We start from the raw sequence: 24,359 nt of genomic DNA, 5'->3' as shown, positions 1-24,359 counted from the left end.
GGAGATATCTTGAAGCCGTCTATGTCACGCGCTCTGGTGTTCTTTAGCACAGAGAACATTAAGGCTATTTCTTGATCGTTGGTTGGTCCATAAAAGATTCTGTTTGTTTCTGTAGTCTCTGCACGAGTTACCGTTGGCTGTAATTGTTGCGTTGGCATTACAATGTTTTTGAGAAAGTGGTTCAATTTTTCTGCAAGCTCTAGATCTTTATCAATGCTGCCATCTATATTTATTTCCGTAATTCCTGAGCAAATGGGTGTCCTGGGAAGTTACGTATTAGGCTTCCTCCAGATGTTTGCATTCCCATTGCTGCAGTCTGGATGAAATTATTGACTTAAATGATTTCTTTTTTCTTTCCTAATAAACGCATGTAATTTATTGCGCAATTTTTTAAATGTTTTAGGTCTTATATGTCTCTATTCTTTAAAAACCTGCTAAATAGTTTCGTTTTCTTTTTGATCATTTTTAAACATTCATGATTTATCTGTGGTTTTCAATTTTTACGGGATTGTTTTACAACCTTTTCTTTGAAATGCTTAGATTAGTTTGTTTCAGGATAGCTATGAATCTCTCGTAGGCGGAACCTGCAGCTAATGAAAGGTAGACTGTACTCCAATCTGTTTGGGAGAGACTAGTGCTAAAAGCAGCTAAGAGGCGTGATGTCTTGAACTGTTCTAGTCGGTAATTGCGAGGGCATTTTGGTAGCACCGTCTGTAATTAAATGATGTGCTAAGTGGTCGCTATATCGCAACACAATACACCTGACTCCACGTTATCTTTGTTTATATTGGTAATAAAAACAAATAAAGGTTGCCGGATTGGGTGTGATACTTGAGGGGGTATCTCTTACTATCTCGTAACCATTTGACACAACCGCAGCCATAAACTTAGTAACGAAGGGAGAAGACTCTAGTACGTTGATGTTAATGTCGCCACCAAGAATTGGTCTTAAGTTGTTGTCGTTTACGTAATTGAATAATTTTTCAAGAACACTGGTGAAATTATTTACAGATAAATCAGGTGGTCTGTATATGAAAGAGTAAACGTGATTTCGTGACGTTAGCGTTAAGTATTCAAAGTCAAAATTAATAAAAGGGAATTGTGGTACTATCCGAGAGTCTAGGTGGTTCTTTACGAAAACGGCACGCCACCACCTTTTTTATTTGTACGGTTGAGGAAGTAAATGTTATAACTATCTTGCTTGTAAACCTGGTCTTCTAGAGTATACCAAGTGTCCGTAATCATTATAATGTCAAAAATAAAAGAAAAAAGTATTAAGAAAAGCAGTTAGTTCATATTCTTTGTGTCATGCTGAACGAATTTTTAGATAAAAGCAAGACAGTTTGTCGCGAAAGCGACTCGCTACAAGATTATTGACGTCATGAGATGATATTGCCATGGCGAAAGAAAAGATGCACCAAAACAGCGCACAGCGATTCTAAGCAATCTATTCAATATCACATACTTCACGAATATGCAGAACATGCGAGTTTTCATCTTTCCATGCAAGAATACGCCCATCATTTGTCCACACAAACTTCGAGTTTGCTTTTACTTTTTAGCTATTGCCATGCCAAGAAGTTGCTTTAAAACTGGACATAAGTGTTCATTGATGAACACAGGCGTGTTAGAGGACTGGCCAATATTATTTGTCGAAATGCTCGTTTTCTTTGCTTTTGGAAGCACCGAATCGCGTATGGAGCGGCTCTTGAATTGCACTACTATGTTCGGGCTTGAAGTGGCATTTTTGCAGGTACACGGCGACACTTTTGAACATCATCTTTCGAGATGGGAATATTTAACAGTGCGCCAATCTCGTGAAGGGTACTACGAAGGTCCTCATTAGCAAGTTTGGGTATTCTCTCTTAATTTCAAGTTTACACTTTCGAGTGTATTGTTCACAGGCAATGATCCTCTGATCCTGTTGAGAGATTTGTTGTCTCAAAGCTTCGCACTCAGTTAGCTTTTCATTGATGCTCCTTAGAGACTTCTTGTCCCTCGCCAGATCAACGTCTTCTCCCTTTAATTTTCGGCTTCTTCATTCAAAAAGCTCACACTGTTTTTAGGTCTTTTATTTCCTTTCGTAGTTCTTTTTCAATTTCAGATTTGAATTCAAGCATTTCTTTTCTCATCTCTTTTCGAAACTTTGCTAATTCACTCATATTCAAAACAGCAAATTATCACTTTGGCAGCAGAGAGGCAGCAACTTGAATGATACTTTCGTAGTAAGAAAATCATTGCTAACCTGCAATAAACGAAAACAAGCGTGTGAGGAACGAACTTTTGCTGCCCACGCTGCTGCCAAGTGAAGTGCAGGGCTCCAATGCAGCAGATGTTATAGGAAGGTTCCCCCTGGCGGTGCACTGCGTCGGTAGTGTCCTTGTTTCGTCAGGCAATGGTCGTGCCTCGACAGGAGTCGATGCGTCGATTTGCCCCGCGATACGTGTGGTGCAGCCAGCAATGCGCGGTGGTAGAGTCAGTAGACCATGTGTAGATGCGTCGATTTTGCTAGCGCACCGTCAACTGCAGTAAAAGAAAACAGGCGTTTGAGGAAGGAACTTTCGCTGCCCTCGCTGCTGCCAACTTCTCCTTAGAAGATACCGCGAGGACTTGGTTCGAGAACCAGCAGCCCACCCTTACAACATGGGACGTGTTCCTTAGTAACTTCTTGAGGCCGTTCACGAGCGTTGTCCATAAAGAAAGGGCCGAAGTTCTGCTGGAAACCCGAGGCCAACTACCCAATGAGACAATCGCCATCTTCACGGAAGACATGACCCGTATTTTCCGGAACGCTGACGCGGAAATGTCCGAAGTGAAAAAAAGTGCGTTTCTTGATGCAAGGCGTAAAGCAAGAACTTTTTGCCAGACTGATGCGAAACGCACCGAAGACCGTAGCTGAGTTCCTGACAGAGGGAATGACGCTTGAGAAAATTTAAAAAATGCGGATAGGCGATATAACCGCAAAGTGCTCCCGCCGCAGTGGATCCAAGCACTGGGCTCCGGCAATCTGCAAGAGACCATCAGGGCCGTTGTGCGCGAAGAACTGCACAGATGCTTCCTTCGTCGCAACCTTAGGTGTCCTCAGTCAGTGACATAGTCAAGGACGAACTTCGACGGTCACTGGGAGTTACCGAAGTGCAGCCCGAATCGTCGTTTCCCGACAGAGGGAATGACGCTTGAGAAAATTTTAAAAATGCGGATAGGCGATATAACCGCAAAGTGCTCCCGCCGCAGTGGATCCAAGCACTGGGCTCCGGCAATCTGCAAGAGACCATCAGGGCCGCTGTGCGTGAAGAACTGCACAAGATGCTTCCTTCGTCGCAACCTTAGGTGTCCTCAGTCACTGACATAGTGAAGGACGAACTTCGACGGTCACTGGGAGTTACCGAAGTGCAGCCCGAATCGTCTTTTCCCGAGCTGGAAGCGATGACTTACGCCGCGGTCGCCTCTCGTCAAGGCCCCCTCGGCGACTGCGCCAGGGCCCTGTAACGCCGCCGTTCCTTCGTCCACCGCCGCCAGCACGCCCACCCGTCGGCCAGCGCAGCTACCCGAGGAAGACAGGCGTCTGGCGCGCTCCAGACCACCGCCCACTCTGCTATCACTGCGGGGAAGTCGGACACATCTACCTTTGTTTCCCATACCTCGAAATGTGACTCCGAGGGTTCACCGTCAACGCGCCGCGCCCACAGATTCTCGAACGACCTCACGATATCGCCGACTACTTCGCGCGAATCAATGGAGCCCTTGAGGACCGTCTCGTTCACCATCACCAGGCCGCTACCTGTTGCCGCAACGCCGTCCATACACTGGTCCAGCCCAGGGCCGCTCAGCGAGCCCATGTCCGGACAACTAAACGCAGCAACCGATGGAGGGGCGGCTGCTGTTCGTCGAAGTGATGAAGATCTTCCGCCGCCGACGAAGACGCTGAAGAGACTATCTCGACGACATAAGAACAACACGCCGCCGTCCCATCGAAGTCTGGAAGCAAAGAATACGCCGACGAAAGACGACCTGACAACGCCACGTAGCAGCCATAGGTCAACGCGACGCAGCCGTGATCCGACGCCAAGACATAACCGTAACGCAAGACACAGAACCACCGACCTCGACGTGCTTCTCGACGGCCACGCAGTTACCGCCTTTGTGGACACAGGGACCGATAACTCCGTCATGAGTGGACACATCGCCACCCAGTTGAAGAAAGTTAAAACTGCATCGTAAGGCCCTCAAATTCGGCCCGCTGGCGGACACCTCATTACGCCGACTGGAATCTGCACGCCAAAAATTACCGTTCATGACTGGACTTACCCTGTCACCTTCGTTATCCTCCAACAGTGTTCACAAGAAGTCATTCTCGACTTGGACTTCCTGAACCAACTCTGCGCAATCATCGATCTGTACTAAATTGATAACGCTGTCGGAAGATCAAGCGATAACGCCTAAGAGCTCTTGAAGTCACCACGCCTTGAATGTGCTCGAAGATCAAGTGAGCATCCCGCCACGCTCCAGCATAATTATTTCCGCCGGCACCGAAACACCCGCTGACGTAGAAGTCTTCATCGACGCTGACCAACGTCTACTACTCGACCGGAAAATATGCCTCACAAGAGGGATCGCTTGACTGCACGGAGGAAAAACAAAAGTGTTGCTCACAAACTTAAGCCAGGAGTTCAAGCACAACAACGATGGCACGGCGATCGCACCCACATCGAGAAAATTCTGGAAACCAGCAAGCGTTTCTCCTATCGGACTCTGCCGCACTCTCCCCCCCCCCCCCCCGACGGCCATAGTTCACGAACCAGATTTGGACAAAAATCCAAGTCGCGCCATGATTAAGCAGCAAGCGTTCAGGTGTCTGCTTCGACGATACAAAGACTGATTTTCGACGTCATCGAAGATTCGCCTAAGACCACTCGCAAAGCATCGCATAATGACCGAAGAGTGCGCTCGACCGCTCCACCAGACAACTTATCGAGTTTAGACGCGAGAACGTGAAGATATTAGGCAACAAGTCGACGAAATGCTGCGGGACGACATCATCCAGCCTTCGAAAAGCCCATGGGCGTCTCATGTAGTCTTGGTGAAGAAAAAGTACGGCACCCTACGTTTCAGTGTCAATTACTGTCGACTTAACAAGATCCCAAAGAAAAACGTATACACCCTACCACGGATAGACGACGCATTAGATCGGCTCCGCAACGCTGAATATTTCTCGTCGATTGAGCTCAAGTCTGGCTACTGGCAAATAGAAGTCGACGAAACATCGCAAAAAGACCGCCTTCATCCCGCCAGACGAGTTCAAGGTCATGCCATGCGGACCGCCCTCGGCGCCTGCAACGTTCCAGCGCGTCATGGACACGGTGTTTAAAGGATTGAAGTGGCAGACCTGTCTTGCTTACTTGGATGACGTCGTCGTCTTCGCCGCATATTTCGACGATCACCTTGGGCAGCTTGCGACAGTACTAGAGGCTATCAAGTCATCAGAGCTCACTCTGAAGCGGGAAAAGTGCAGCTTCGCCAACGGTGAGCTTCTGTTCTTGGCCCATGTCACCAGCAAATTTGGAGTCCGCCCCGACCCGCAGAAGACAGCTACCATCGCAAAGTTCCCGAAGCCCATCGAAAAGAAGGCAGTGCGTAGATTCCTTGAAATGTGCGCCTACTACAGGCGCTTTGTCAAGGACGTTTCACGCATCGCTGAGAAGCTCACACATCTCACAAAATGTGACGTCGAGTTCAAATGGGAACCACCGCAGGCCGACGCCCTTCGACGAGGACGCCGATACCGAAATCCACACTGATGTCAGTAGCCTTGGCCTCTGTGCCCTTCTAGTCCAGAGGAAAGACGGATTCGAACGGGTGATAGCTTTACTATCCGGTCGCTGTCAGAAGCGGAAGACAATTATTCTACGGCCGAAAAGGAATGCCTCACCATCGTTTGGGCTGCAGCAAAATTTCGCCCTTATTTATTTGGCAGGCCGTTCAAAGTCGTCAGCGGCCATCACGTGTTGCGTTGGCTAGCGAATTTAAAGGATCCTTCGGGACGCTTGGCGCGGTGGAGCCTCCGACTACAAGAATACGAGACCAGCGGTAACGCACAAGTCACTGTATCACTGTATCACTGGTATCACTGTCACTGGTATCACTGTAACGCACAAGTCCGGACGAAAACACTCTGATGCCGATTGCCTGTGAAGCGCCCCCATTGACTCGCCGCCGCAACATGACGAGGATGACGACGCCTTCCTTGGAATAATAAGTGCGGAAGACTTTGCTGAATAGCAACCAGCTGACCCGCAGCTAAAAAGCCCCGTCGAGTATTTAGATGGGTACACCGACGTTGTCCCAACGGCGTTTAAGCGAGGATTTTCTTCGTTCTACTAGTAAAGAAGAACTTCTCGCCAGTCCGCGCCAACTACCTTTTTGCTGTTCCCTCAGCGCTGCGTCCAAAAGTACTGCACGCCCTGTATGACGATCCGACCGCTTGGCAACTCAGACTCTCCCGGGCGCTATCGAGGATACAGGAAAAGTATTACTGGCCACGCCTGATCGCCAACGTTGCCCGTTACATCAAGACATGCCGTGACTGTCAGGGACGCAAGACACTCCGACAAGGCCTGTGTTATTACTGCAGCTGATCGAGCCTCCTTGCCGACCATTTCAGCAGATCGGTATGGACTTGTTGGGACCCTTTCCGACGTCAACAACAGAAAATAAGTGGATCGTCGTGGCGACGGGCTACCTTACCCGCTTTGCTGAAACGAAAGCTCTGCCAAAAGGTAGCGCAGCCGAAGTGGCGAAATTCTTCGTCGAGAACATCCTGCTGTGACATGGCGCCCTAGAAGCCCTCATCACCGGCTGAGGAACGGCCTTTACAGTGGAGCTCACCCAAACCATACGGCAGTACAGCCGGACAAGCCACAGCAGGGCAACTACCTACCGCCCGCAGGCGAATTGTCTCACGGAGCGCCTGAACAAGACCCTCACCGGCTTGCTAGCAATGTACGTCGACGTCGAGCACAAGACGTGGGATGCCGTCCTGCGGTACGTAACGTTCGCTTACAACACGGCGGTGCAAGAAACAACACAGATCACCCCGTTCAAACTGGTTTACGGCATAGACCCTATGACGACTCTCAATGCCATGCTACCGCACGTCACCGACGAAGAGAATCTTGACATCGCCATCTATCTCCAGCGCGCCGAAGAAGTTCAACAGCTCGCGCGCCTACGGATCAAGAACCAGCAGCGTACCGACAGCCGAAACTACAACCTCCGACGACACTACGTCCCTAAACCCTAACACGGCGACCGTGTTAGGGTTTGGACCCCTATACGGTGACGAGGACTTAGTGACAAACTATTGCGTCGCTATTTCGGACCGTCCAAGATCATCCGACGTATTGGCGCACTGGACTATGAGGTCTTGTCCGAGGGCATTTCGCTATCACAGCGGCGCCGCTCACGACCTGAAATAGTCCACGGAGTGCGATTCAAGCCATAGTACCAGTGCTTATGAACCTTGGGACTTCGCGTAACTGACCTTTGGACTTGGTTTCTTTTCGTTGTTTTGTTACTTTTGTTTAATAAGTGTTCTTTTGTGTTTCGCCCTTTTATATTTGTAGCATCGGGACGACGGTTCCTAAGAGGGGGTAATGATACGTGTACTTGTGTATTTTTATGGGGCCACCAAGTTTCATCGCCTAACAAATGTTATCGTACAGCGCAGGACGCGCCAGCATGTATAGGAAGTTCATTGAATGTTATCGATAATTCCATCCGCTGTCTGTGACTGAACCTTGTGTAATCTGATTGCATGTATGCGCGACGCGAATATTGAAGAACTTTGTGGAAAACACGCGGCTGCGTTGCGAAGTTCCCCGGATTCGGTGGCAGAGGTAATCGGCACCATCTATGAGCAGGGCGACGCCGAAAATCCGTTTCTTTTGCATGACCTCGTAGATATTCGCGCGCATGCGCGCCGATCCAGGTGGCCGAGCCCTTCCACCCAACTCCTCTCCCCTCGCCCTCCCTCGCTACTCCCTCACCTTCGACTGTCTCCGCGTGCGCGCCGTGCGGCCCCGCCGGCCCGTCCCCAGCTCAGCCCGCTGCATGACGTTTCATGTTTCGTTATCTGCTGTTATCGGGAAGCGGGCGCTGCTGCGCTTGGACCGAAGTGGGTAGTTTCGTCAGTTTCGTGGTCCTCGGTAGGTTTGTGCTTGTGCTCCGCGATGTTTCCCCCATTTCACGACTCGTACCGCTCGTGCATCGTGCGGTGGTGCACGACTACCTCAAAAAGAAACACTGCAAGGTTGTTCCGGGTGCCTAAAGACAACAGCTGAGCGCGCATACCCAATGACATCAGAAGGCGCATGTACACGAACACAGACCTGTCTATGTGTGTGCTCCATGAGTCTCCGGACGTCGTTGCGCCTTGATTGTACTACACTTCCCTCTTGCCGGTAGAGAAAGCTGACAAATAGATGTTCCTTCTCACTTTCACCTGCTCTATGACTTGTGTTTTTCTGTGCCAAGTCTCATTCTGCAACTTCAGTAACTTGCTCAGCTTTCCATACCGCCCTCAGTGCTTTCTCTGTGTGTCACATTCTACAAACGTACTAGCAGCTGAAAAATTACTGCTCGTGTTTGTGTATTATCTCAGTAATCGCCGATGGGAAAACCGCGCGAACAACCTTCATGTGTAGGCATGATACGCTTTTTCTTCTTCTGGAAAGCATGAGCATTGCAAGTGCCCTACATGCAGATTTTTGCAGTTCGTGTTTATTATACAAAGGAGTGCCCAGTAGGTACGACTTAGTGCCTTAAGTAACGTAATTTTATGGCTAAGCATTGCATTTGGGGTTAAAGAAAAGTCGTGTTGTTCGCTTATTTCACCTGGTCTTCAAGTGAGGAATACGCCTTTCTGCGAATGTTTTCTATGTGCTGCTGCAAAAGCCGACTACCTTCTGTTCCCCCTTGCCACCGTTACTCAAGTTGTGGCCAAGTGCAAAATAATGTGATAATGTGTGTTTCAGTTTTTAGTACAATTTTATTTTTGTTCTGCCATGTCTTTTTCAATTTGTTCAGTATTAATGAACATGTCACGCATATCATATACTTTCGTGCAGGTTTATAAGTAAGCTCTTTTTTGGTATGGCTATCAATCAAACAAGGTTACCATTTTATTCTATATTTTAGGTATTTTGCGTGTCATCGAAATTGTCATAACCAGTGAGTTTTCCCTCTCTATAGTTAAAATGACTATGTCATACACGTCGTCCGCTTTTGCGCAATATCATAGTGCATACATCAGAAGCTAGTCTACATTTCGGTCTTGCGGGCGTTATATAAAAATCTTGCTTTTTTATATGTATGTGTACATGAACCGGCCTTCGCGTTTTCTAGCGCTCTCTTTGTTATTTCACCGTCTGTGATCTTTTGTGTTTAGTACTCTTGTATATGTCATGCACCTTTAATTTTGCTCATTTTTTTAGCGTGTCTCACACCACGTTATAAGAAAAATCTTTGTTTTCGTAAACAAAGTCACTAAAGCGAGACCAAAGATCTGTTGTGTTGGAAATGAAATTTTTTTATGTCCCGGCACATGCTGGTATAATATAAGTATGGGAAAGACTGCGTGCGTGCCAACGCATAACCCACGGCGCACCACGCGCCAGCTTGCAAGCAATGCCAATGCGCGGCGTAGCGCGCGCATTGCTTGCGAGCTGGAGCGTGGTGCGCCGTAGCGCGTCCGCGCGCACGATAGAAAAAACAGAAACAACGCGCCGCGTGCAGGTAAAAACATAGAGTTAGTAGAACAACTCTGCAGGAAAAGCTGGGCCGGAGAAGTGGGAACCTCTAGGGCGCCGCCCTGTTGCTACTGGTCAATGTGGCCAGCGCAATTACTATTGAAAGAGCTGAAAAGGAGTACAGGTAACCTTATGCTTTGTCATCTAAAAGCGCATACCTGATGGCTTTATGAAGGTGGTACATTAATATTAAGTTTACAGAAAGCGATCGTTAAGTCCTTGACTTATGTAAATCACAATGTACGCATTCATGCAATAAAGGATGACGCGAATTTCGGTCTCGAATATGTTTTTTGGATGCGCAGTAGTTTCCTACAGTTTAGGTTTGACATGCGATCGCGCATCGACATCGGACGCTATGGCAAACTCGTGCCTTATGTGCCACCGAAGCCCCGAAGTGCTCTGGCATATATACCTTCACATGTAAGTAAACGAATGTATCTCCTTGTTGAGAATATCACGCGAGTAGGCAGCTCTTGTGGTGCATCACAATCGTTTGAGAAGCGTCACAGTAGAGCATTTTTCTGCATGCGGAGCGGTGTTTTTATTTGCCGGTTTCCCTTCAGTAGGAAATTGCTGGACAGGTGGACCAGCGCACCGGAATTGTACTGGCGAAGCCACAAGCAACTCAAAGAATCTGTTTAATTGTTGCACTTTGAACAATTATGGTTCTACAAAGGCCACAGCAGAAAAACAGCCTGATGCCGAGTATTTCTGTGCCACGAAGTAATCAAGAGGCAAGTGCCTAATGCGCACGAAATCTAGTGCATCGAGACTTAGAACGACAGAAAGCTGAGCTAGTTGGTAAGGATTCATTATGCAAAACAGAGGTGAAGCGTGCAGACAGGACACAAGAGTAGATAAGTGGGCGGCGCTCGTGTTGTTTGATTGTAAATACTCTAATCTTGTGTCCTGTCTGCCCGCCTCACCTCCGTTTAGCATAACGAGTGCATCAACCCACATATTAATAGCGTAGGCGTTTTATTAACTGTGGAATATTTTCAACTCTTCCTTGCATGCCATTTTATGTGGAATGTCTTTTCTGGTCACAAATTTGTGCAGCGAATCTATTTGCATGATCGAGCCGGGCCTGTGGGACCGTTCACTTGCACTTGATGCTGAGTATTTTACATGTATCCATAAACTGCAGATATGCACATAAGATCACTGCGAGCATTTTCAAAATTCAATTATTTTAGACAACAGGCACATATGCAATACTGGCATAATCCCGAATACCACTAAGCGGCTGGGACACATTTTTGTTGACCATACTCGCAGGTAAAATAAGTACATCAAGTGGACAGCTCCAGCTCATTTTCCTTAAATCAGTGTGTACAAGGGGTATGCTAAAATAATTTTTTTCTCGCGCACCGATTATTTTGCTGTATAAGCAAGAGAACCCACCACGTTAGTGTAACGTATCTTGTACGTCACGCTAATATGTGCTTTAATTTACCAAGTGAGATGAGTTACTTTTATGACTCATTGAGTCAAATCACACGGCAAGCTGCATTCGTCAATCTTCAATTGGATTTTGCAAATGTTTAATGAAACATGTTCCCCTTTTATGCAGATATGCAATGGCAAGCCCTTCCGTGTGTTCCAAAGGAAAAATTTAAGCTCTAAATTAAAGAAGACATTTCTAGTCAGAAACAAGCAAAAATGGTGAATGCAGAGTATCAGAAGCCCAAGGTACAGAAATTATGAGAAGTGTCGAATGATTTTAAGGAAAGAGTCGTATTTGAAAATGTAAGACTCTTTAGTGGAGGTCAAGCAAGTCAATATAGGTAGAATACTCTGCAATATTATGCGAGTGAGGGGATGTCAAACAATGGGTCAGGAAATGCGTTGTTTTTCTGCAAAACAAAAGCTGATTGCCATTACATCAGTCACTTTAGCATCGTGAGACTGGTGCTTGATAAATTCAGAAATAAACCAAAAAACAAGACACGCAAAAATAAAAAAACACAATTTAATGATGCTCTCTCCACACTGGGATAAACAAAAACAAACACATCACATCTAATGTGGACATATCAAATGCCTTGTGAAACACTAAAGGAAAAATTCAGTTTCGAGCTATGGCAGTTGCCGCATAGGTGTGGGGGCCCTTGCACTAATAGTGATAGTTACCACTGCATTTAGTAATTGAAAGCATTCGGTGCAGACAAGGATGATTCTTTATATTTTTGGCTACCACTTCAAATGCCTCCACCAAGTGTTACAATGCTGCACGCAGCCATACTAAGGATCTCGCAGCAACACCTGCAGGTAAAAATCAGAAGCAGTCAAAGTGCTGGTGCATACTGGACACTATGTTTGAAAACTTTTAGGCAAGAAGAGTGCAAGAAGCAGACACAACTGCATTTATTTCCATAATTCCCCATTTGAATGGCCTTTTCTTTTTGCTTAGACAATGCCTACGCCTAGCAACAGCACCTCCCTCATACATAATCCGCAAGCCAAGAGGCCGTGGAGGCAAATGCAGGTAAGAGGCAAGAAGCAATAGCACTGGTATCAACATTCATCTAATTTCTTGCTTTTTCTTTCGTTTAGGCAGCCAGCACACCTCGAACAGCCACCTTGACTGCGGGTGTGTCACCCTAGTCGCCAAGGAAACATTTGAGGGAAAGCGACAGGCAACGTGAACAGCCACTTCTCCATGTAAACGATACTCTTTCTCTCGGATGACTCCTACGCCTCGCCAAGCCAGCACACTTGTGCACAAAGATGCCACGGAGGCACGTGCAGGTCAGAGGCAAGAAGCAGTGGCACTGGTGTCGACATTCACCCAATTTCTTTTTCTTACACTGAGGCAGCCAGCACACCTCGAACAGCCACCTTGACTGCAGGCGTGTCAGTAGATTCCTGTTGTACATATACTCATAATAAACTTCAGTAAACTTGAACATGATAATAAACTTGAAGGCAAATGGGACATTGATGCATTGTCTTTTTGAACATTTATTGTACACATACAATATATGTTATACTTTGCAGTGCTACATAGCGTATTTTGAAGCTTCCCCCTATATTTTGCACCTTTAATTACTTATGTGTTGTGTGGCCCTCAATGCAGTTCATGTTGTAGCAGCTGCTTTGTCTGTGTATCGCACATTGGCTTAAGCTCGTGATACCCACATACTTCTCTCACATATACAAAATAAAGTTCTATGTAGTTCTCAGTGTTACAACAAAAAAATGAAAGTAAACAATCCGATCGTGGAATTGTGTTTATTACAGTGATTCCTATGACGGTTACTGACAAGTTGACAACTTGAACTGGTCAATCGGTCCATAGCCTCCTCTATTTTTCAAAAATAAAGGAGGCTATGATCCGTCATGGCAAGGAATTGTATGCATACATAAAAAAAGGGATATGTGTGTGTGTATGTAGTGGGGGGTATAGGATTAGGGCGGATACGAAAAAATGTACCAACACCGTCCTCTAGACCCATTCCGTTAAGGTAGCGTAACTAAGCGTATTATGCATAAAGTTCATACAACCAACTCTGATATTACTACACACGCCAGGCGACGCGAGCTACATTTGTCATGACGCATTCGCGACTGCACCGGATGCCCTCCATATTATTCTCGTTAATCGTGCTCACTGCACCGAGGCAAAAGAAAGATCATGGGCGCAGGCACCTTTAAAATATCTCGACCTTGCGAGGCACTGCTGCGCGTGCCAGGGGAGCTGTCCATGCGAACACTCCCTGGCACACACCTGCCTCGGCGGCCCCAACCTACCTACCGTTCTGCCTCGAGCTTTGATCCCCCCACTGTCCCTTGGGTGCCCTGTGGAGTTCCTGCGCCGCCTGCTTTATTATAATCTCAGGTGCTCTCCTGAGACTTCCGTTTGTCGGTTACATGTGCCCTACAGCTGGATCAGTACTTATAATAATAAAAAAAACCCGATCTAGCGTCGCGACGATAGATCGCGTACGCGGCTTTTGCAACATACCGCGCCCGTGCGAAGAGAATTACGGAACGCCAGCGAGGAATCTGACCACAGCTTCGAGCTCGTAACCTCGTCGAGTGACACTCCTGCAACAGGCGTGACCGCTGAAAACCGCATACCGCCGAAAACTTCAACAGGATCATCCCTCGGTTGCATAATTGCCACCTGTACGGCAAACATGGACCACACCCCCACCGTCCCGCAACATAGAATAAAGAACCAACTTATAAAGCCCAAACACAGGGCTGCACGCACACATCAAGACACTACAAGCGAGACGCCGAGCTGCTACGCTGCTACTGTTGCCGGATTAAAACTGACTACTGTCACCAAATCTAGCACGCGTCTCAGGAGCTGGCAACCTCGGCGCGTAGCAACATGGCGGCGCTCTTGCGGTTCCCGATTTCTATGCATGGGCCCTATGGGTAGCTTGTCCTCTAGACTCAGTATAGTAACTCTATGAGTAAAAACAAAGAAAGTAAACGGCGCGAGCGGCATGGGGGAAAGGGGGTGGAGCGGGTCGGCATAATAAAAACAAAAAGAAAAGAAAAACGTTTGTGAGAGGAGCCGCTGTACGGCTGCTTTTCCTGTGGCCATGACAACGTAAACAGTCGTGTGCGCCGCCATTTTGCTTCTGCGTCGCCCTGCTGTTGGGGCCCTAACTGAAGGGGACCTTGGCGCTAGCGTCGAAAGAGCGTCTGCTCGAAAACAGCCAATGGCAGTCATGCGGAGATTCTCCCCTGTGCACGCGGGTCCCCGCGACTACTCTGGAACATTCGACGACTGACGTATAAAAGCCGGCGTGCTTGACCCGCTGATCTGATTTTGACGATCGCCGACTGTGTTCGCCGTTGTCGCCGTCCTTAAAGTGTAGCCCGTTTTTGTGGGCACAGGTTCGCCCAATAAAAGTTAGTTTTGTCTTTCACAGTATTGCTACTGTGTTCTTCATACGACGTGCCTACCGCGTGACAATATGGACACTTTACGCACAAGCGCAGGTAACCGGAGCCAAAGCAGCCACCTGGCCGCGCGTATGTCGCTCAACGGCATGCAGACGCGTTTTTGCCAAGGGTGCCGGCCTTCCTGTTGCTTTGTGGGAGAGCGACACTGTTCACGCCGTCGAGCATACGTATGTAACGGGAGACGTGGCGGCCACGCCGGGCGATTGTACGAATGTGCGGCATTTTCTGGGTTACTGACTCACGGGGTGATTTATGAGTTCGCGGGGCATGCCATTGCACCGGGCCGGCTGCACGGAGGCGTGTCAACGTCGAGCAAGGCGTTCGTTTAAGTGATGTTGATCTTTGTGTTCCGAAAACGGGACAGTATAGGGGGCGGCGGTCACAGTGTGTATTGTTCATGGCCCCGCATACTTTAAAATAAAACTGATTGGTAGAATGTGAGTGAAGATCTTTAACATAAGGGTACCGCACCGATTCCCAACGGTATTTAAAAGCGTGTGTGGAGAGGAAAGGGTGTAAAGCGAGCGAACCGATAATCGGTCGCCGCTAGTCGATGTATGCGACGTTATACAAGTAAGCTTATCTACTTAGTCTCCCTGAGTGCAAAGTGTCGCCGGACGGCCGCGATGACTCCTTGATGACTTCAGGTCTGCCTGGAAGACCTGGAGAAGAAGAAACTTGACTGGTGCCGTGATCAGGATCGTCCGATTGACTTTCTGCATCAGGGCTGGCTACAAGTATTCACTTCACTTTGAGAAGAGTGCTGGAACGTTATCCTCGTAGGAAGTTCGAGGAGCCAAGTCTCAAAATTTTGTGGCAGTATCCGAGTAAGAGGCTAAGACCAACTGTCGGCGACAGCCTGTGGCACGTTTTGGGAAGCGTGCTGGAGTATTATTCACGTAAGAAGCTCCAGGAGCCAAGACTCAAGATTCCGTGGTGACATCCTAGTGAGAGGCTGCGACCAGTGTTTGGCGACAGACTGTGGGACAACCGGCGGAGGACAGCCAATGAGTGTTATGTCGAGAAGTCGGTGATTGCACAGCGTGGCTCCTGCAGTATCGGCCACCAGCGGCGTCGTGAATAGGATGGCGCACGATCCATTGTGAACGGCTCTGTCGACTGACCGCTTGACAGCACGTCAGTGTTAAACGACTTCAGTCGGCATCACCACCAGTCTGTTCGCCAAGAGTCCGGGACAAATTCGATCAAGGCCCCATTGCCTCTGGAAGCACCATGTCGGTCACCACCCGAGCGCATGTGCAGCGCGCAGCGTTAGAAATAACCACTGAATCAGCTTCGAATTAGACAAATGTAGCTGGGGTAGAGGCCTCGGAAGGGCATAGCACTACAACAGGCTCCAATAGCCAACGCGCTGCCTCGCGGCTGAGGGAGAACGAGTTGGATGTGCAAAGGCTGAGACTTCAAATTCTGCTTAAAATTCTAAAACTGCAAGAGCAAAGTGTCCAGTAGAAAGAAAGTGGGCGACGGTAAATTCTGGACAGTAGTGCCAAGGACCTAAGAGCAGTACTCGCGCCGAGAGATTCCGCAAGATATCGCAGGTTGAATTACTGTACCATTCCTGAATGAGGGAACTCGCGCCCTAGTAGCAAACAAATTGAATGACCAAGAGTTATCGTGAGAAGAAATTCGCGAACTGGTACTCTCGGAGCTAAAGCTGACACCTGAGGAGTTTTAGAGCAGGTTTCAAACTATCGAAAAGGTAGTGAGAGCTGGGGAGAGTTCGTCACTAAGTTAGAAGTAACACTGAATTACTATTTGCACAGCCGATACGCGAAAACAGTGGAGGACTTTCGCACGCTGATGACTGCGGACCGCGCGAAACAGAAGATGCCGGACGAGTTATGCGCTTGTGTCCTGCAGCATAAAACAGGGGAATCGTTTAAACGGAAAGCTGTAGCCAACCTCGCCGAAACGTTTTGAGGATACTTTGACATGTTTGAGGACACGTTGATTTAATGTCATTTAGGTGGTGTGACCTTAAAGCCAGGCTAGCTGAAAGGAACTATCCACAAGTTCCTCTTGACAGGGCTTATGATGCCTCGTCAAGATTGGAGAGGAAGTCGGAATTAGCTAAGGAATAGCCTACACCTGAACCTGCGAGACCACCAGCATTTATAACAGAACATTCTAAAGCCCTCCCAAATGCAAACAACATCCTACGAGAATACAACCCAATATTATCAAGTAAAGGGTGTATGAGAAAATCGTTCCCTGTGGTACCAAAGGTGACCTATTGCTGCAACAGAAACCTTACAGACGTGTTAGTGCACGCAAAAGTCAGCCGACATCATGCCCCCGTATTTAAAGCATGTTGTCGCCCCAGGTGCAAAACCTTCAAAGTGATAATAAAAATAAAAGCACCGCAAGCAGTTATACACACGAAATGAAAACTAGCTTTACTTGCACTAGTTCCGATGTGAGTTTACTTGCACTAGTTCCGATGTGAGAATGTTCCTTCTGTAAGAAACAGTATATGCGTGAAATGGGGGGGGGGGGGGGACATTCAATGAAAGTCAGGTTAAACGGACATCGCCCGGACATTGCAAAAAAGCTTCCCAAGGCCGTCGCCCAGCATTTCAACCGACCAGGTCATAACTTTGATGAACTTAAACTCTATATCCTAGAGTGAGATTTCCGTTCTACACGATGCAGAAAATACAGAGAATTGCACCTCACCCATAAGTTCAAGACATTGCAACAAGTAGGCATAAACGTTTCAAATGGAGCTTTAGAATCTATTCGCTCTGCTAAATTTTAAACAATAGGCAATGCCACTTAGTTATTTTTCATTGCATGGCTTAGCGTTCTTTTTCTCTTTTCTTTCGTCCCGTTCTTTGTTTCTTTTGTCGACACATTTATTCCAATTCATCACACTTTTTCCACGAGCACAATTCCGCTTCCCCCAGAGAGACGATAGTTCACTGACCTCCAGCGCAGCAGATAATACCCCCTCCCCACCCCACGTCCACCGGGCCCCTTCTACGAAAAACACATGGCCGGCTTAAACACTGCGCTCCCTCACATTGCTTCACCAACATTGAACAGGACATCTGTTTTTTCAATTCTACACCCTCGCCGCTAACACACCGTCGGTCGTTGCTCGCCCACCCGTCTTACCCCCTCTCCTCTTTAGAAGAACCATATATATATTTTTTTACTGTGCAGAGGAACGCATAGGTCGCCATGAAAATGACAAGTCCACCTGTAGAAACGTTGGCCCCAGCTTTTACCTTGTTCTCGTATTGCTCATCGTACGTCCACATTCACACCACTTCTGAGTTTGCTGCTCACGAAAATTCACAGTTTCGCGCGACAGGCGAAGCATTGATTCCATTACCAGACAGCTATACAAAGTAAGCTTAATGGTTTTATCAGCTGCATAAACAACAGTAAACATTCGCTTAGTAAATAAATTTATGCGCACCCAGGCAAACACGAAAACATCTAACTACATGACCCCGCAAACTCACCCGCCGTGGTTGCTTAGTAGCTTAGATGTTGCGTTGCTAAGCACGAAGTCGCGGGATCAAATCCGGGTCACGGATGCCGCATTTCAATGGAGGGGAAACGCAAAATGTCCCATGTACTTAGATTTAGGTGCACGTTAAACAGCCCAAGGTGAACCAAATTATTCCGGAGTCCCACACTATGGCGTGCCATAATGAAATATTGGTTTGGGCACATAAAATCCCAGAATTTCTTTTTATTAATTTAAACGCGGACACTCGCTGTCAGAACGCTGACGTGACGAAGAGCGGCAGCAATGGCGAGCAAGTCTGCTGCGTGCTGCCTCTCGCTTCAGCGCGAACTAGGTGCCCGTGAACACAACGCACACGAAGCACACGACGCGGGGAGCTCCTTGGGCCGAAACCGTAGGCGACGCCCAAGTCGGGACGGGAACGTATTGACGTTCCGCCACTTCTTCGGCCCTCTGGACGGCCTTGAGTTGGAGTTTGAGGTCCGGGCTTTTGAGGGCTTCTTCGCATTCGGGCTCACTGGAGAGAGGGCCCTCTGGTAACGCGGTACATTGCCAAAGCATGTGCGAGAGTGAGCAATAGGGTTCTGGGCAGTCTGGGCAATTTGCCGGGATTTCTGAATTGTAGTGGCTTAATAGGCCTCGTGACGGATACGAGTCAGTTTGCAGCATTCGAATTTTTTTTTCTTGGCACAGCAAAGGTACGCAGCATGCCGGCAACAGAGGGTGGCAGCGGCCATATCCGTTCCAGGCCGCCGATACGCTGCCGACGTGCGTTGAGTAAGAGACGTATTTTGCGCCTGAATTTCGCATTCCATTTGGCGAAAGTGGATTATTGTGTGTTTCTCCGAGTGGACATCACATTTAACACCGGAATACCGACGGTAAATGACAGATTGCGCGGAAAGCGACGGAACTGCATGAAATATGGTCCGATTGTTTCGAAGCTCGCGAACTCTCTGCGTGGTTTCATGGAGTCTGTCTTGCATCAAGTCCTATATGCGGAGCTGCAAACATACTTGGGTGCGCTCCATGAATTCGCCTAAAACGTCACCTGCCAATTGGGCCTTCACCGCTTGCTGCGCTAAAAAACGCAGCTTGACAGCCGGTGGAATGTGTAGCTGGAATGTGTTCACTGGAAACGGTAGCGAAAAGCAGATCTGGCCGCACGAAGGACCAGCCTACTTCAAAGGCTGATTTTCCGTAGCGAAGCAAACCGTGCCGCATGAACTGAACAGTTTAGTAGAAACAGTAGCGCAAAACAGAGCTGGCCGCGCAAACCTAAGAGCTCACTTGAAAAGAAGGTACTACCTGATTTTCTACAGCGCGAAGCATAGCGAGCCATGCGAACCGTTCACTGGCAACGGTAGCGAAAAGCAGAACTGTCCGCAGGAACGAACTTGCCTACTTGAAAGGCTGATTTGCCGCACCGAAGCAAAGCGAGCCGCGCGAATTGAACAGTTTACTGGAAACAGTAGCGCAAAGCTGAGCTGGCCGCGTGAAAACAAGAGCCTACTTGAAAAGTAGGTACTACGTGATTTTCTACAGCCCGAAGCAAAGCGAACCACGTGAACAGTTTGCTGGAAACCGTAGCGAAAAGTAGAAGATCTGGCCGCACGAACGATACCTGCTAATGGAAAGGTTGATTTAACGTGCGGAAGCAAAGCGAGCCGCGAGAATTGAACAGTTTACAAGAAACAGTAGCGCAAAGCAGAGCTGTCCGCGCGAATGAAGAGCCTTGTTCAAAGGTACATTCAACGTGATTTTGAACAGCGCGCAGAAAATGGAGCCGCCGACCGAACAGTTTACTGGAAACAGTAGACAAAACCAAATCCAGCTGCCCGAACCGAAGAGGTCACTTGAAAAGTAGGTACTACCTGATTTCCTACAGCGCGAAGGAAAGCGAGCCACGCGTGATATTTTCTGGAATGGTGGCTAATAGCAGACATGGCCGCAGAAACCAACCAGCCTACTTGAAAGGCTCAATTTCAGTAGCAAAGCGAAGCGAGCCATGCGAATTGCAGAGTGTACTGGAAACAGTAGCGCAAAGCAGAGCTGGCCGCGCGAAAGCAAGAGCCTACTTGAAAGGTAGATACAACGTGGTTTTCAAGAGCGCGAAGGAAATCGAGCTGCGGACCGAACGGTTAACTCGGAACAGTAGCCCAAAGCAGAGCTTGCTGCCCGAACCGAAGAGCTCATTTGAAAAGTAGGTACTACGTATTTTCTATAGCGCGAAGCAAAGCGAGCTACACGAACCGTTCACTGGAAACAGTAGCGCCAAGCAGAACTCGGTGCGCGAAAGGAAGAGCCTAGTTCAAAAGCAGATACGACGTGATTTTCAACAGCGCGAACAGAGCCGCGGACCGAACAGTTTATAGGAAAGAGTAGCACAAAGCTAACATTGCCGCTCGAACCGAAGAGCTAACTTGAAAAGTAGGTACTATGTGAATTTCTACAGAAGGAATCAAAGCGAGCCACGCGAACCGTTCACTGGAAACGGTAGCGAAAAGCAGATCTGGCCGCACGAGCGGACCAGCCTTCTTGAAAAGGGGATTTTCCATGGGGAAACAAAGCATAAGGCGCGAATTGAAGAGTTTACTGGAAACAGTAGCTCAAAGGCGAGCTGGACGCGCGAAAGGAAGAGCCTACTCTAAAGGTAGATACTGGGTGATTTTCAACAGCACGAATAAAATCGAGCCGCGGACCAAACAGTTTAATGGAAACAGTAGCGCAAAGCAAAACTTGTTACCCGAACCGAAGAGCTCACTTGAAAAGTAGCTGCTACCTGATTTTCTACAGCGCGAAGCAAAGCGAGCCACGCGAAACGTTTGCTGGAAACGGTAGCGAAAAGCTGATCAGGCCACACGAACGAACCTGTCTACTTTAAAGGCTGATTTTCCATAGCGAAGCAAAGCGAGTCGCGCAAACTGAACAGTTAACTGTATGCAGTAGCGCAAAGCAGAGCTAGCCGCGCGAAAGGAAGAGCCTACTTGAAACGTGGGTACTACATGATTTTCAACAGCGCGAAGAAAATCGAGACGCGTACCGAACAGTTTACTGGAAACAGTAGCGCAAAGCAAAGGTTCCTGCCCGAACGGAAGAGCTCACTTGAAAATAAGGTACTACGTAATTTTCCACAACGCGAGGGAAAGCGAGCCACGCGAACCGTTTACGGGAAACGGTAGCGAAAAACACATCTGGCCGCATGAACCGACCAGCCTACTTGAAAGGCTGATTTCCCGTAGCGAAGCAAAGCGAGCCTCGCGAATTGAACAGATTACTGGAAACAGTAGCACAAAGCAGAGCTGGCCGCGCGAGAGCAACAGCATACTTGAAAGGTAGATACCACGTGATTTTCAACAGCGCGACAAAAATTTAGCCGCTGACCGAACAGTTTCATGGACACAGTGGCGCAAAGAAATGCTTGCTGCCCTAACTGAAGAGGAGCTTACTTGACGAGTAGTTACTAGGTGATTTTCCACAGCGCGAAGCAAACGAGCCACGCGAACCGTTTACGGGAAACGGTAGCGAAAAACGAAATCTGGCCGTACGAACCGACCAGCCAACTTTAAAGGCTGATGTTTCGTAGCGAAGCAACGACAGCCGTGCGAACTGAACAGTTAACTGGAAGCAGTAGCGCAAACGAGAGCTCGCTGCGCGAAGGGTACAGCATACTTGAAAGGTAGATACTTCTTGATTTTCAAGAGCGCGAAGAAAATTGAGCCGCGGACCGAACAGTTTACTGAAAACAGTAGCGCAAAGCAAAGCTTGCGGCCGGAACCTAAGAGCTCACTTGAATACTAGGTACTACGTGATTTTCTTCAAGACGAAGCAAAGCGAGCCACGCGAACCGTGTACGGGAAACGGTAGCGAAAAACAAATCTCGCCGCATGAACCGACCAGTCTACTTGAAAGGCTGATCTCCCGTAGCGAAGCAAAGCGGGCCGCTCGAATTGAACAGTTTACTGGAAACAGTAGCGCAAAGCAGAGCTGGCCGCGCGAAAGCAACAGCCTACTTGAAAGGTAGATACCACGTGATTTTCAACAGCGCGAAGAAAATTGAGCCGCGGACCGAACAGTTTCCTGGAAACAGTAGCGCAAAGCAAACCTTGCTGCCCGAACCGAAGAGCTCACTTGAAAAGTAGGTACTACGTGATTTCTACAGTGCGAAGCAAAGCGAGCCACGCGAACAATTCACTGGAAACGGTAGCGAAAACCAGTTCTGGCCGCCCAAAAGCAAGAGCCTACGTGAAAGGTAGATACTACGTGATTGTCAACAGCGCGAAGAATATCGAGCCGCGGACCGAACAGTTTACTGGAAACAGTAGCGCAAAGCAAAGCTTGGTGCCCGAACCGACGAGCTGACTTCAAAAGTAGGTACTACGTGATTATCCACAGCGCGAAGCAAAGCGAGCCACGCGAAGCGTTCACTAGAAACGGTAGCGAAAAACAAATCTGGCCGCACGAACCGACCAGCCTAGTTGAAAGGCTGATTTTCCGTATAGAAGCAAAGCGATCCGCGCGAATTGAACAGTTTACTGGAAACACTAGCGCAAAGCAGATCTGCCCGAGCGAAAGCAAGAGCCTACTTGAAAGGTAGATATTACATGATTTTCAACAGCGCGAAGAAAATCGAGCGGCGGTCCGAACAGTTTACTGGAAACAGTAGCCCAAAGCAAAGCTTGCTGCCCGAACCGAAGAGCTCACTTGAAAAGTAGATACTACGTGATTTTCCGCCACGCGAAGAAAAGCGAGCCACGCGAACTATTCACTGTAAACGGTAGCGAAAATCAGATCTGGCCGACGAACGTTCCAGCCTACTTGAAAGGCTGATTTTCCGTAGCGAAGCAAAGCGAGTCGCGCGAAATGAACAGTTTACTGGAAACAGTAGCGCAAAGCAAAGCGGGCCGCGCGAAAGGAAGAGCCTACTTGAAACGTAGATACCACATGATTTTCAACAGAGCAAAGGAAATGGCGCCGCGGTCCGAACAGTTTACCAGAAACAGTAGCGCAAAGCAAAGCTTGCTGCCTGAACCGAAGAGCTCACATGAAAAGTAGGTACTACGTGATTTTCTACACCACGAAGCAAAGCGAGCTACGCGTACCATTCACTGGAAACGGTAACGAAAAGCAGATCTGGCCGCACGAACGGACAAGCCTACTCGAAAGGCTGATTTTCCATAGCTAGACGAAGCGAGCCGCGCGAACTCAACAGTTTACTGGAAACTATTGCGCGAAGCAGAGGTGGCCGCGCGAAAGGAAGAGCCGGCTTGACAGGTAGATTCTCCGTGATTTTCAAGAGCGCGAAGAAAATCGAGCCGCAGACCGACCTGTTTACTGGAAAGAGTGGCCTGCAGGAAAGCTTGCTGCCCGAATCGAAGAGCTCAATTGAAAACTAGGTACTACGTGATTTTCTACCGCGCGAAGCAAAGTGAGCCACGCGAACTGTTCACTAGAAACGGTAGACAAAAACAAATCTGGCCGCGCGAACCGACCAGCCCACTTGGAAGGCTGATTTTCCGAAGCGAAGCAAAGTTATCCGCGCGAATTTTACAGTTTACTGGAAATAGTAGCGCAAAGCAGAGATACAGCGCGAAAGGAAGCGCGTACTTGAAAGGTAGATACTGCGTGATTTTCAACAGCGCGAAGAAAATCGAGCCGCGGAACGAACAGCTTACTGGAAAGAGTAGCGGAAACCAAAGCTTGCTGTTCGAATCGAAGAGCACACTTGAAGACTAGGTACTACGTGATTTTCTACCGCGCGAAGCAAAGCGAGCCGCGCGAACTGTTCACAAGAAACGGTAGACAAAACAAATCTGGCCGCGCGAACCGACCAGCCCTCTTGGAAGGCTGATTTTCCGATGCGAAGCAAAGTTATCCGCGCGAATTGAAGAGTTTACTGGAAACAGTAGCGCAAAACAGAGCTACAGCGCGAAAGGAAGCGCGTACTTGAAAGGTAGATACTACGTGATTTTCAACAGCGCGAAGAAAATCGAGCCGCGGAACGAACAGCTTACTGGAAAGAGTAGCGCAAACCAAAGCTTGCTGTTCGAACCGAAGAGCACACTTGAAAACTAGGTACTACGAGATTTTCTACAGTGCGAAGCAAAGCGACCCACGCAAACCCT

This window comes from Dermacentor variabilis, unplaced genomic scaffold (genome assembly GCF_050947875.1).
Source record: "Dermacentor variabilis isolate Ectoservices unplaced genomic scaffold, ASM5094787v1 scaffold_13, whole genome shotgun sequence".
NCBI classification, from domain to species: Eukaryota; Metazoa; Arthropoda; class Arachnida; order Ixodida; family Ixodidae; genus Dermacentor; species Dermacentor variabilis.
This window is presented reverse-complemented; position numbering follows the sequence as displayed.